General features: G+C 35.5%; 1 protein-coding gene and 1 pseudogene across 3 annotated transcripts in view; both read left to right on the plus strand.

Annotated features, from left to right (window-relative positions):
* Sugct (succinyl-CoA:glutarate-CoA transferase) overlaps nucleotides 1-15262 on the plus strand; it is a 694998-nt gene that overhangs the window by 72134 nt on the left and 607602 nt on the right. The window lies entirely within an intron of this gene.
* LOC143411906 (endonuclease 8-like 3 pseudogene) lies at nucleotides 2534-4018 on the plus strand (annotated as a pseudogene).

The following is a 15262-nucleotide window of genomic DNA, read 5'->3' on the forward strand; positions in this document are numbered from 1 at the left end:
TTTTTAAAATTTTTTTAAAAAAATAAGTGACAGCAGACTGCATTATAATTCTTATTACACATATACAGTACAATTTTTCATATCTCTGGTTGTATATAAAGTATGTTCACATCAATTCATGTCTTCATGCATGTACTTTGGATAATGATTTTTTCTATATTTTATTTAGAGAGACAGAGTCTTGCTGAGCTGCTTAGGGGAGTTATTAACTTCTTTTTTGAATCCAGTTGAGAGACAGGTTCTACATAAGGTGGATCTCTCTTTATCACTAGATCTGACTCTTTTTTAGAGTTACTGTTTTTTTTCTGTATGTAATAAGTTTTATTGTTGTATTTACATATCAATTTTTATATCTGTGACAGAGAAGAGAGATTTTTTTCCTTAGAATTTCAAATCCAATGGAAATATTAAGGTCTAAAGTACTTAAAAAATTTTTTAGTTGTAGATGGACACAATGTCTTTATTTTTGTTTGTTTATTTTTATGTGGTACTGAGGATCAATCACAGGCCTCACCTGTACGAAGCAAGTGCTGTACCACTGAGCTACAACCCCAGCCCAGGTCTAAAGTATTTAGATAGGTAAATTAACATCTTTTAATTATCCTATTACAAAATGCTATATAACTAACATGTGGAAACTTATATTAAAATAACTATTTCTCTTTTCTATGTCTGGGATTGGCTGAGAGTCAGGTGATATAGAATGGTTAGGTTTGGCTCTAGGTTGTGGGTTGAGGGACCTGGTCTTCTCTGCATGTCTTTTATTTTTCTTGGACAAGCAGCTACCAAATGCATGATCTCATAGTGAAAAGTGGGAGCACTAGAGAACAAGCCCAATTCCACAGACATATTTAGGTCTCCTTCTTACATCACATCTGTTAACAGGCCATTGTAAAGGGGATTGTTTTACTGATTTCAAAGCAGTCACATGGCCAAACCCAATACCAATGATGGTTTCATTCAGTCTCAGTAGTCTTTACACAAATGCATCATTCAGCCAAATAAAAAGTTATCCACTTGGGGAATCTCACATTCCCCAAAGGTTCACATTTATAACTAACTGAGGTTAAGGTTGAAAGTTTTATTGGGTATTGATTTATGACTGGAGAATCTTTAAATTTTCTGCCAATTCTCAAATTGTGCATTTTAATTACAAAGAGGTTTAAAGAAAGATTATCTAACCCAGTAATTCTCAGCTAAGGGAGAATGGGTGGATCATATGGTTTCTGTGATAGAACAGGAGAGTAAAAGGATGACAGGCAGAGGCATGTGTAATCTGAAAAATTACTTCTCATTATTCTGTAATTTTCTCCATTCCTACCTCCCGATGGTCTGTAGAATAACATTTACAGTTTATTCTCCTTTATTTCCTGATAAGGAAACAGGTCCAGAATGTTTAAAAGACCTAAGGGTACACTGCTATTTATTAGCAGATTGGCTTAAAATTCAGGTTTCTTGGCTTAATATAAAGTGACTAAATGTCTTCCATACTTGGACAGATAATTGTTAATTAAGTGCTGACATGAATTTTGTCATAAGACACTGAACTGCTCTACTTGAGAATTATTTTTGCCATTCTTTTTCATTTATTGTAATCATGTTTGCAATGGTGGAAATCATGAACAAATTTTCTAGTCAGAAAGTCTAAATTAAACAGATTCTGGAAGCAAAAATCACTTATGGGTCATGAGCTTGTGTCATTATAAAGCAAAGTTCTCTTTTGTAGAAGTTTGGTATTTTCAGTAATTAATTTTTTAAAAATATTTTTTCTAGTTGTAGATGGACACAATAACTTTATATATTTTTATGTGGTGTTGACTATCAAAACGAGTGCCTCACACGTGCAAGGCAGGTGCTGTATCACTGAGCTGCAACCCCAGCCCAGTAATCAATGTTTTAATAAGACTGATTATATCAGTCTAAGGTTACACATGTCATGATTGGAATCCTAGACTTTCCTGATGTTTCCCAGTGGTATTGCTGTCTTGTCAGTGCTGTCCAAGCCCAAATCGTCTGTTCTCACTCACATGTTGGCCTCATTGCTGATGAGAGTAATCTTAGAATGGCTGGGAGATTTACTTTAATGCACTCTGACAGTTGTGTGGTTGAAATTGCCTCAGTCTATGAAATCTGGTCTGCAAGACAAAAATGCTAAACTGATCTCAAGGGAGGAAGGACCTGATTGTTTTTATTAGTATGTCCTGTTATCATTTCAGAGGAAGCTGAGTATGCACATTAGGGGGCAGTGTTTAAAAAGCTATTTTCAGGCGATGGAGTCAGTGCTGGTGCAGAGGTGAAGTTGCACAGCAGTTTTTTCATCAGGCCCTGCAGCTAGTGGGCCACAAAGCAGGGGCATTGACAAGTGAGATAGAAGAACCAGGTTGTACTCTGAATCGAGAGAAAATTCAGGCGCTAGGGCTCCAGGGCCAGGCAGTAACCAACAGGAGGAAAAGTGCTTTATAGAGTGTGGGGTGGAGGGCACTGTGTTGTCACACCTAGCCTCCTGAAATGTCTTCCTAAGACTCTTCTTGAAATGAAAAACTTAATTATAATTAATCCACATGTGTATACAAGTAAAAATGGAGTTTCTCCCATTTTGAAGGGCAGCTCACCAAATATTTGGTTTGTTTCTCTGAGATCTTAGAAACTCAATGGAAAGTCAACAGATAATAAGAAGGATGGAAGAATTAGATATATGTTCACCTAAATTTAGTTTCTTAAGGGCAGAAAGTGAGGTTAAAAAGCAGACATTTTGGATGCTATGTGATATGTTGTTGGATCAGAAAGTATTGCCTGGGGTTGGGAACATTATCAAAAATGAAGGCGTCTTTGACAGTGGTTTCTATCCAGCTGTTAAAGTTTATCAGTTAACAGCTCAACAGACCCATCACCTTGTGAAGATGTTAAGTGATTTCAGCATTTTCTTTTATAGGCACCATAAAACAGGATCAGTGGTCTTTAAACAGTAAAGTTTAGAAGCGTTTTAATTGCTGTGCAACTTCACCTCTACACCAGCACTGACTCCATCGCCTGAAAATAGCTTTTTAAACACTGCCCCCTGCAAAGTAACTGTGTGTCACTTAGGGGAGAATAACAGAATGACATATTTCTGTCTTCATTGTCAAAACAAAAACAAAAAAACCTCAACATGTTGATGCATGCAAACTGCAGCTAGAAATGCTATAATCATTTAGACATCTAGCTGAGGATCTGAACAGCAAGGGACCTGTGTGGTCTGTACACTAATAGGCCATCTGCTAAGTCATATGAGACTTGCTCAACTTCAAGGCCTATTGATTTAGTGCTTAAGAATGAATAAAATTCTATTGCCATCAACAACTTGTGAAATACCCTTGTAATAGCTTTGAGAATATAGATACAAAGATGAAGGTCAACTGGAAAACTCTATTTGGAATTATAACTCTTGTCTTACCTGATTTTAGCAATAAATCCAGTATTTGGGGGGAAAAAAGCCAAAACTTGATACTAAATGGGAAATATCAAAACTGTCTTCCTACAAAATGTTTAATGATATCTAGCAACCCTCCAAGGAAAGAACAAATTATACAACTCAGCTATCCAACAAAGTAAACGTATCATCCACAGTGGGGCTCTCAGAATTATTTAGTCCAGCACATAAAAAAGAGGAAACTACAACTACTTAGAATAGATCTCAAAAGTTGCAAACCTGGATTTTCTAACAGTGAACTCCAAACTAATATGACAGATGGTTCTTGTACCTTAAATGTTGGCAGTCCTCAGTGCACTAAATACAACCACCTCTGTGTTCTCCAAGTTGTGAAGAAGGATGTCAAAAACAAGGAAAGTTAGTTTCATACTTTTCCTGTACCTAGAGAAGCACAATATGGATTTTTCGAATGCTCAGATTTGTCTTTCCCATTCTGCAACTGCAGAAAATACTCCATCATGATAGCAGTGTTGAAGATTGGACATAATAATGGAAAAAAATGTTTGTGAGCCCTTTCGAGAAGGAAAAACAGTGCATTTTTTCCCCTAGTGGGTAGAAAATAGGTCAGAAATAAAAATTATTTCAGGATGCTAATATTTTCTCTTTCTGTAAAGTATCTGACATTTAATTTCCTCCATATTTTTATGATGTTTACTTCCCTTATTTACTAGAAACTTGTAGAATATCTATGACACAGGTAAATGAAGTTACTGTAGTATTTAAGAACTGCTGTTCTTATTATCTTTTTAATATGTGTCATCTTTCCATCTTATGACTATTTTTCCCTTACCTTAATTAATCATTAAGATATTTCATTGGATGTACAGCATATTCCATTAATGTATATTTAATATGTGTAGCAATGACAATAATAATTTTAGAGTGAAAAAAGGCTACCATTCACTAGACATTACTTTTGGAGAAAATAGCAATGTTTTATGTGAACTAATAGGTAGAGAGAATCTGTGAAGGTACATATTTATACATTTTTTCTTTTTTAAAAATTTGTTTTTTTTATATATACATGAAAGTAGTATATTTTGACATATTATACATATATAGAGTAGAACTTATAATAAATAGGATCCCATTCTTGTGGTTGTACTTGATATGGAGTTTTCCTGGTGGTGTATTCATATATGTACATTGGAAAATTATAGCAGATTCATTCCACTGTTTTCCCTATTCATATTCACTCTCCCTCCCCTTCATTTCCCTTTGTTTAATCCACTGAACTTCTGTTTTCCCCTCTCCCTAATTGTATATTAGTATCCACATATCAGAAAGAACATTTGACCTTTGGTTTTTTTGCAATTGACTTATTTCACTTAGTATAAAAGTCCCCAGATCCTTTCATTTACCAGCAAAAGTCATAAGTCATTCTTTTTTTATGACTGAGAAATATTTCTTTATCCATTCATCTGTTGAAGGGCACCGGCAGTTCCATAGCTTAGCTATTGTGAATTGTGCTACTGTAAATATTGATGTGGCTGTGTCACTCTAGTATGTTTTTTTTAACTTCTTTGGGTATATACTGAGAAGTAGGATAGATGAATCTAATGGTGATTCCATCCAGGTATTCTGAGGAATCTCCATACTGTTTTCCATAGTGGTTGCACCAATTTGTAGTCCCACTAGCAATGTATGAGTGTATCCTTTCCCCACATCCTCAACAATATTTATTATTGCTTGTGTTCTTGATAGTTGCCATTCTGACTGGAGTGAAATGAAATCTCAGTGTAGTTTTAATTTGCATTTCTCTAATTTCTACAGACGTTGAACATTTTTTTCATATATTTGTTAACCTTTATAATTTGAAACAGGGTCTCTCTAAGTTGCTTAGGCTGGTCTCAAACTTTTGATCCTCCTGAGAAAACTTTTTAAATCAAAGCAACCACTGCATAGCCCTTTATACTTGTAGACTTACAATGGTGTGTCCCCTTAACAATTTAATTTTAAGTTGTAATTTTTTCCTTTGTGTCTTCCATATATGTTATTTATAAAAGTTTAGCAGTAAGACTCCTCTTTACATTTTAAAATATTTCTTTTTCTTTATTTTTTTGTTCACTTCATTACTCCTTCCTTTTGGAAGGATAAATATATTATATTATTGATTACACTATGTTTGTGGGAATATTGTGTATGTCCTTAAATAAAATTTCTTATTTTTCTTTTAGAAAAGGGGTTGGAAAAATGACATTTTGACTTTTGTGAATTCCTCAATGGCATCTTTTTAATCTTTTGCCTTTCATGGACAGAGTGCAGAAATCCTCATAAAGTCCTCATACAGGACCTCTGGACTCAATTCACAGGGAATATTCAACAGAGTTAGACTTACTCTTTAGTTTTAAATAAAAAAAATGCTTGAGAGCTGTATGATGCAAAAGAATAGCATTTACTAGAACAAAGGTAAAATGATAGTCAAGATAGTTTTTAGAAAGAACATGTTAGGCAGATTTGTCCTTTTTAAATATTAAGGCTTATTATATAACAATAATTAAGACAGTGTGGTACTTACATAAGGAAATAGATATAGACCAATGTAATAAATTATGGAGCTCAGAAACAGACTGCCACATATGTGGAAGTGTGTGTGTATGTGTGTGTGTGTGTGTGTGTGTGTGTGTGTAACATATTTATATATATAAATTTGTAGCTTAAACTGTAGATCATTAAAGAATGAATTCTAGAGTAAATGATGGTGGAATAATTTTTTATCCTTATGAAAAAAGTTAAAATTGAATTTCAAGTTTATTGGAGACACTAAAGTGATGTTCCAGATAGATTTAAGTCCTGTATATAAATAGCAAAACTTTAAAACTTTTAGAAAGCATAATTATGGAATATCTTCATGACCTCAGGATGTGGTAAGTACAAACTATAAAGCAAAATATTCATAAGCTTGACTACTTATTAAAAAATTTAAGTTTTTACGTATAAAAAGATACCATAAACTAGGCAAGGTGGTACTTGCCTATAATCCCAGCAACATGGGAGGTTGAGGCAGGAGGATTGAAAGTTCAAAGCCAGCCTCAACAGTTTGGTGAGAACCTAAGCAACTTAGTGAGGCCCTGTTTCAAAATAAAAAATAAAAAGGGCTAAGGATGTGCTCAGGGGTCAATCCCTGGTGCAAAAACCAACAAAACCAACCAACCAACCAACCAACAAAAAAACTAAAAAGTAAGAAGATAAGTCATAGATTTTTGGAAGACAACTGACAAAGGATTAGTATCCAGAATAGAAAAAAATTCTTTCAAATCAAAAAGAAAAGAGGAGAGAGAGAGAGAGAGAGAGAGAGAGAGAGAGAGAGAGAGAGGAAAGAGGAGGAAGTGAGGAAAGAAGGAAGAGAAACAACTCAACAGAAAAATGGGTAAACTCCAAAAAAGAAATCCTTTAGTAGGTAGATAAGGATAAATTACTCAGTCTAGGTAATCTTTATGTAAATGCAAAAACAAAATATTCTACTTCTCACCCATGAACTTGACAGACATTTGAAAGTAAAACAGTTCAAATTATGAGTTAAGCAAGAGTAGCCTTGAACAGTGGTGGTAGTACTGTAAATGGTGTATCCATGTTATAAGGCTATTTGGCAAGCTCTTGTGAAGTTTAATGAGTCTACCCTCTGACATACTGTTTTATTTTTACATATATACTTATGGGAATGGAAATGGAAGAAAGTGGAAGTTTCCTAAATTTTTCCAGAGTTCAGAAATAAAAGTGAGGAAAACAAGTTACAAAAGATGATATACAGAATGACACCATTTACATACAAAGTTAAAATCATGCAAAATGTTACATGTATATATTTAGTAATGCCCTTATGTGCACTAAAAATGTAGATATACATGGTAATGAAAATTATTAAATTCCAGAGAATGATTATCCTTGGAGAGTGAAGAGAAGGGATATGGGCCAGGGAAGAAATACACATAGGACTTTAACTATATTTGTAAAATAAGCTGTCTGGCTGATATGTATTTGTTATTCTGTGTTTTACAATTGAAATAATAGTAATGAACGATTAAGAAATGTTCAAGTAATTCTCTGCTTATTTCCTTGTTTCTTCTCTTCATTGCCTCCCCACCCCTAAACAAATATTTCTTGAGCTTCTGCATATTCCTGGCTGTGTTGAGTGTTCAGAGCAAACATTGAAGACATGGTTTCTGCCTTTAATATAAACAAGTTAAAAAATAAAATATGCTGTATATTAACAAATTGTGCTGTAATGAAAGAGCCAGAGAGAGTACTGTGGTAGAGGAAAGATGATTAGGGAAAGCCTTTCTGGGGAGGTAACATTTAATAGACATCAGGGATGAGAAGAAGGCAACCATGTAGTGAGCTGGAGGAGAATTAGTTCAGGGAGAGAATACCAATTATAATGGGCCCAAGGAGTCTAAGAAAACCAGCATGCCTGGAGTACCAAAACGAGAGCAGAATGCCAGAGAAGACACCTCAGAGGTGGCTGCTGGAAGGGGTTCAAGCACTAGAGGATAGGATCATAATCTTTAAAAGAAATAGGACTCAATTCCTGGTGACTTGTCTCATTATGAACTCTGGATATTAAAATGAGGTTCATGCTTTGGAATGTAGCTTAAAGTGTCTTTAGATTAAGGCTGCTATAATGTTTCAAAGTAAATCACAGAGAACGTGAACCCAAATATGTATGACCAGTTGTCTAGCCATTTCGTTGTATATTCATATCCTGGCAATGAGGATACAAAACAAAACAAAACAGTGCTGCCATTAGATTCTTATGGGATGAGCTAGTCTTTGTCTGTCTGTCTGTCTCTATCTCTTTCTCTCTCTCACACATACATACACACATATATATTCACCATTTTCTGTATATTTACCACACAAACCCTTCATTTATTTATTTGCCTATTTACTGTGATGATGGGGTTCAAACTCAGGGCCTCATAGATACTAGGCAAGTGCTGTACCAATGAGCTATATCCCCAGCCCCACATCTTCTAAAAAGTTAGAATAAGTAGAAATCAGCCTGTTCTGTAAGTCCATAAACTTTTGAAAAAGAGAAAAAGGAGGCTGAAGAAATGGAAAAGAAAGAAAAAAGAAGGGAGGAAGGAGCCAGTGAAAAAAAAGGAAGAAAGAAAAAGAAGGAAAGGGAAAGAATCCAAATTAAGTCAAATGAACTATCAAATATCAATAGGCAAAGTTTTGTTTTGTTTTTTAAACTTTAAGAACCACAGGCTAAGCTGGGCATGATGGCACAAGCTGGGAGGCTGAGGCAGGAGGATTCTTTGAGTCTAGGAGTTAAGATTAGCCTGGGCAGTATAGCAAGACCTTGTCTCAAAAACACAAAACCAAACCAAAACCAAAACCCCCAAACCAAACAACCAACAAACATATATCCCCCTCCCCCCAAAAACCCTCAAAAACAAAGTAAAAAATCTAGTAGTCCAGGTTAGTTCATTTCTCTACTGAATAAATATTCAGTTATGGATATGACAGTTTTTAACCCTAAAAGGTCCTCCATAGTCACAATAATTGAAAACTACTGTTATAAATTGATGGGTGTCTCTGTTGTTCCCTCTCCTATCAGTAAATATTTTTTCTCTAACTTCATAGATAGTGATCTTTAGCAAAAGTATGGCTTGACATTTACGTTTCATACTAAACTCATTATTTAAACAGATAATGACACCATCTCTGCAGAGGAAGAAAAACCATATAGCTATATGGTTTTAAAACATAGCCCCTAGGGTTGGGGTGGTGGCTCAGTGGCAGAGCGCTTGCCTGGCATGCGTAAGGCACTGGGTTCGATCTTCAGCACCACATAAAAAATAAAACATTCTATCCTTCTATAACTACAAAAAAATTAAAAAAGTATAGCCCCTAAAGCTAAGGACTGAGATTATATTTTATCTGTAGATGTGGACCATTTCCAGAAAGTGACTGAATGCCTTAATTTTGTCCCCCAGTGCATAACCTTTTTATCTTAAAATATTTATTCTTATCCATACATACATTATAGATGTATTACAAGCAGACACTGTCTTCTTTCCCACCCTACTTCTATAAACTTGCATTATTGGCTCATTTTTCTTGTTCATGGATAAAATCCTGGGCAAATCCTATACATTTTTTAATGCTTATTCCATTTTAAAAAGTTCAGTCCAATCTAATATCAGAACTTCAGGCTCTTGTCCACTTTATGATTTCTACTTTTCTCCAATGATTGTTTATACTCAAAGTGATTCTGTTAGGATCACCTTGTGCTATAGGCAGCCCGTATGGTAGAATTTCTCTTTAGACAAACTAGTTCTGTTCTCCTTTTGGGTCACTTGGGTTACAGGGGGAACACCCTCTTCCTCTTTCTCACTGTTGACAGGAGTATAGTTTATTTCAGAACTCTGTTAGTTCTGCTGATGTAACCATAACATCTTGTCTTTGGTATTTTTTTTAAGGTACTTGCCAGGTGCTTAGATATTTCCAAATTCCCAGAACATAGGCTAAAGTCTCCAATGCTTGTTTTGAAGTCTGTCTCATGTGGTTTGAAGTAGGCAGGTTTTCCTTCCCCTATGTTGAGAAGCAGTGCATAGAATAGGCTTTTTCCAAGGAAATCCTTGCTAGAGATCTTCTTTATCTGTTCACCTTTTCTCTAGTACTTCATCAATGGATGATAAGATAAGGGCAGGAGATCTGATTTCACAATCTTTTAGTACATCCTGCGTTGGTGTTCTGTCGTATAGGGCATTCTTTGGGGGTTTGAAGCTTCAGCATGGACAAGGAATCTTGTGAACATTCTTTAATTCAACTTTTGCTAAAGAAATGTTTTTCTGGGAGTAAAGGATAACACTTCAGAATTTATGTAGATTCTTTCCATTTTTGCTTCCCTCCTTTCTGTTTTTCTTTGAGTATGTATAAGGGATGAAAATGCATAATGTCTTTTCATCACCCATCAAATGGGTCATGGATGACACTTCTATAGCAAAAGACATGTTAGCAAGAGAAAAGCATAACAAATTTTACTTAGGAAGATTTTATGGGCTATGGAAGCCTGAAAGGGTGAAGATCCAAACACTCAAGAGAAAACCTGAGATTTTTCCCCTCATAGTTAAGTGTGAAAAGATAATATTTAATAGGTTAATAGTGTTTTGACTAATCCTACATACACTTTCAATTATTTAAACCCAACTAAAGAGAATAATTTTCCTAAATGCCTAATTTTAAAATAAATATTTTTCCAAAAGTAAATAATACTTCAAAGATGATATTGAGTTAATTTTGGGGTATAGAAATATTGTGGTAGTTTTTCCTTTATGAAACCATGGAATTAATAAAATCACTTAACAAAAAATAGATGAAATGATTCTCTAGTATGTTCAAAGAGATGATACTACTCTTCTTAAAAGACTTCTGCTGATATGTAAAGTGTCATGATATGCAAGTGAACACCATTTCATGACAATACTCACACATAAATGTGGGATCTGCTCCGGTTCCTAAGTATTTTTCTTTTCCTTTTACTATTGATTGATAGAAGAGAAATCCAAGACTCAAATAGGAAGCTGAGTACATGCACTAAAATTGTAGCGTTATTCTGTGTCTAAAAATGTGGTATAAATCTAGTATGACTTTTTGCCCACCAGAATTAGGTGGATTCATATTTGGACTCTAACTTCTGGTGTCTGGATATAATAGTTCCCAATTTAAAGAATCTTTTGAAGACCAGGGACCAACAAGAGGGAAAATATGACAGTGTTCGTTAATGTCAAAGCAGTAGTTATTTCAAAACCTTCCCAAATTGAATGTTTCATAGATTGTGCCAGATAAACGTGCCAAGATTTAGACACCATCCCAAAACCCTGTCATCAGAACTAAATCTTTTTCCCTTATGGTAATAGGCTTGGAAAGTAAATCTATAAATTTAAAGAAGCAATGCTCGATAAGAAGACATTTTATACTTAAAAGGATAAAGAATAAATGTTAAAGTTCAGAAAGCATTTATTTCATAAGTGCTAATGATTTTTTCCATTCTTTAAATGGCATTCCAAGGCAGCATTAGTGCAATAATAACAACTTTCAGCCCTTTATTTGAATCACAATATGTTTAGTCACAAAGGCCAAAAGTATATGGAGTAAGGGTCATGAAATATGAAGGGTTGGGGTGTTTGTAGAATACCAGATTATGGAATCAGTGAAATCTTATTTGTAAAAAAAAATCAAACCCATAAAAGATTTTCAAATGAATAATGTCAAATTTCAAAATTCTGGCAAACAGTTGATTTTAAGAAAGAGTAGCTATCTAAAAACCCAATTAAAAAATGGGCAAAAGACTTGAATAAACATTTCTCCAAAGAAAATATGTAAATGACAAGCACATGAAAAGATGTTCAACATCATTGTCTAGTAGGGAAATACAAATCAAACCACAATGAAATACCACTTCACACCCCTTAGAATGGCTGCTATAAACAAAACAAAACAAAACAAAACACCAAAGCCCCAAACAAACGAACAAACAAAAACCCAGGAAATAGCAAGAGTTGGCAAGGAGGTTGAGAGATTGGAATCCTTGTATGCTATTGGTAGGAATGTAAAATGTTACAGCCACTGTTGAAAATAGCATTGGGATATGAATGTAACTACTACCACACAGAAATTTCACTTCCAGGTATATACATGTAAGAATTGAGTGTTGATGTGGATTTGTATATGTATGTTCATAGCAGTGTTATTTATAATAGCTAAATGAGGAAGCAACCCAAGCGCCCACTGATAGGTGAATGAATTGTATATGCAACAATGAAATATTATTCAGCCTTAAAAAGAAAGGAAACTCAGACACATGCTATAACAAGGATGAACCTTGAAGATATTATTATGGTAAATGAAATAAGATAGTCATGAAAAGACAAATACTGTTTTAATTGTACTTAGATGAGGTATCCAGAGCAGTCAAATTTTATAGAGACAGAAAGTGGAATGGGGCTTTCCAGGGTATGGGGAAGGAAAGCATCATAAGTTATAATTTGTTAGTTACTAACTATTTAATAATAGTTACCATTTAAAAGTGAAACATAGTTCTACTTTTTCAACATTAAAAAGTCATGAAAATTGATATTGGTGATGTTAATACAACAATGTGAATATATTTAATGCTGTTGCATTCACTGTATGCTTAAGAATGGTTAAAATGGTAAATTTTATGTTTTATATTTTTACCATAATTTTTAATAGATTAAATGAACAAGAAAAAAGGAAAATCTAGTCTCAACTATGAGGTATGCCATGGAAGGAATTCAGACTAGTATGTCAAAACCATAAGAAAATGTTATTTTGAAGAGATCCAACATGGTGGCGGGCGTGGAGAGATCAAGTCTCTGACCTCTTCAGCTGCGTGGGCATAGGGAGTCATAAACCGTCTAAATGCTGTTTGCTCAGGATCACTAGGCAATGCTGAGCTGACGTGGATCTGGGGTGAACAGTCTGGGCCTCTCAGAACATACACCGAGCCTGGATTGGCTGAATTCAAGCTCCCGTTAGCCTGCTTCTCGCAGACAAACTGCTGTGACTCAGCACTAAATGAACCCGCTGAAACAACTGGTTGGCCCTTCTGATCCTACGGAGGTTAATGCCAACTTAGCCTTCATAGGCAGTGGCCACAGGATTGAAACGGGGTTTGGGAGAGACAGTCAGGACACACCCGTTGCATTGGTCACCCGGCAAAGGGAATGAACTGTCGCCATTTGCATGGGATACCACCATGGCAGAGAACTGACGTCACCAGAATGCAGCAGAGGAGATAACTTCATTGAAACCAGCAGCGACAGGTGTGTAATCCCCTAGCTTCCCTCTCCACACAGCGGGGAAACCTTAAGGGCCCCTCCCAGCTCTCCCGTGAGCGTGATAGCCAGACGGAGGGAATCAGGAGTGGCGCGGGACCGTGGCGCAGAACTCCCAGCTACCGCTCCCACCAGTGCTGACAATTGAGATCTCTTGCACCAACTACTGGGGGCGTGGCTACCAGAGGGCAAGCAAAATTCGCTGAGGGTTCTCAGCCCCAAGCTCTACAAACTTAGGGTCTGAGGGAATGGCAAACAGGGAGAGTGTGCGCAGTCATTCATGAAAACAGGGCTCCCGGGAACAGCAGACCTGGTGTGTAGCCAGTATTGTGGTGAGCATCACCAGTGAGCGGGGCCTGGCTTGAGGAAAAGTGGGGAAGTGACTAGACACAAGAGAAGGCCCTAGGCACTCAGGATTGGAGACCCGCCCAGTCTGGGAGGAGGAGCTGCTGCACAGTGATTGGTTCCCACCTATTGAGAGGAGAAGCTTGGCCTGGTGGGCACAGCTCCACCTACTGGAAGAGAAGTTAATCAAACTCTAAGACTGCATTTATTAACTTTTTTTAAAATTTGGGTTTTTTTTTTTTATTTTCATTTTTTTTGTTGTTGTTTTTTAAATTTAAATTTTTATTTTTTTATTATTTTTTTCCTTTTCTATTTTTTCTTTTGTCTTTTCAATTTTCTTATTCCCCCTTCCTTGAATTCTACCTGCTTACTCTCATTCTCTTTAGTGACTTCTTCCCTTCCCTTCTAATACCTTTCCTCCCAAGCATCAAATAAATATATAGGAGTAAACAGTAACTCAGCAGTCAAACAGAACAAGAAGTAACATGAGCAGCATGAAAAAGCAAGGAAGAAAAGGAGTACAAACAATGCAGGACAGCCTAAATATTCAGGAGGACCTAGAGTCATCAGAAAAATGGTCAAATAAAGAACTCAAGGAATACCTTAGACAGATGGAATGGAACCTTAAAGAGGATATGAGACAGCAAATTCAAACAGTGAAAGAACACATTGAAAATGAATTACATAAACAGATAAAAGAAGAAGTTAAGCATCTTTATCAGGAGATAGAGATTATAAAAAAATCAACAATAATTCTAGAAATGAAGGAAACTATAAACCAAATTAAAAACTCAAATGAGAGTATCACTAACAGAGTGGAGCAAGTAGAAGCCAGAATGTCAGATAATGAAGACAAAATATATCATCGTAAAAAGAGTCTAGCCAACTCAGAAAGGCTGGTAAAAAATCACGAGAAAAACATCCAAGAGATATGGGATAACATAAAAAAACCAAACTTAAGAGTCATTGGGATAGATGAAGGTACAGAGGTTCAAAACAAGGGAATGAGTAACCTGCTGAATGAAATAATTACAGAAAACTTTACAGAAATAAAAAAAGAAATGGATATACAAATTGTAGATGCATACAGGACACCGAGCATATAAAATCACAGTAGACCAATGCCAAGACACATTGTTATGAAGATATCCAATATACAGAACAAAGAGAAAATATTAAAAGCTACAAGAGAAAGGAGCCAGATTACATTCAGGGGTAAACCAATAAGGTTAACAACGGATTTTTCATCACAGACGCTGAAAGCGAGAAGATCCTGGAATAACGTATTTCCAACACTGAAAGACAATGGATGCCAAACAAGAATTCTGTATCCAGCAAAATTAAGCTTCAGGTATGACAACGAAATAAAAATCTTTCATGATAAATAAAAGTTAAAAGAATTTGCAGCCATAAAACCAGCATTGCAAAGCATCTTGAGCAAAACACTACACGAGGAAGAAATGAAAAACAATAACCAAAACCATCAGTGGGAAGTGCCTCAGTAAAGACAGAGGGTGGGGGGAAAGCTAATCATGGAGAAACAAACTAAATTAAAAAAAAAAAAGATAAATAATCAAACATGGCTGGAAGTACAAACCATATATCAATAGTGACTCTAAACTTTAATGGCTTAAACTCT

Source organism: Callospermophilus lateralis, chromosome 1, assembly GCF_048772815.1.
Source record: "Callospermophilus lateralis isolate mCalLat2 chromosome 1, mCalLat2.hap1, whole genome shotgun sequence".
In the NCBI taxonomy this organism is placed as follows: Eukaryota; Metazoa; Chordata; class Mammalia; order Rodentia; family Sciuridae; genus Callospermophilus; species Callospermophilus lateralis.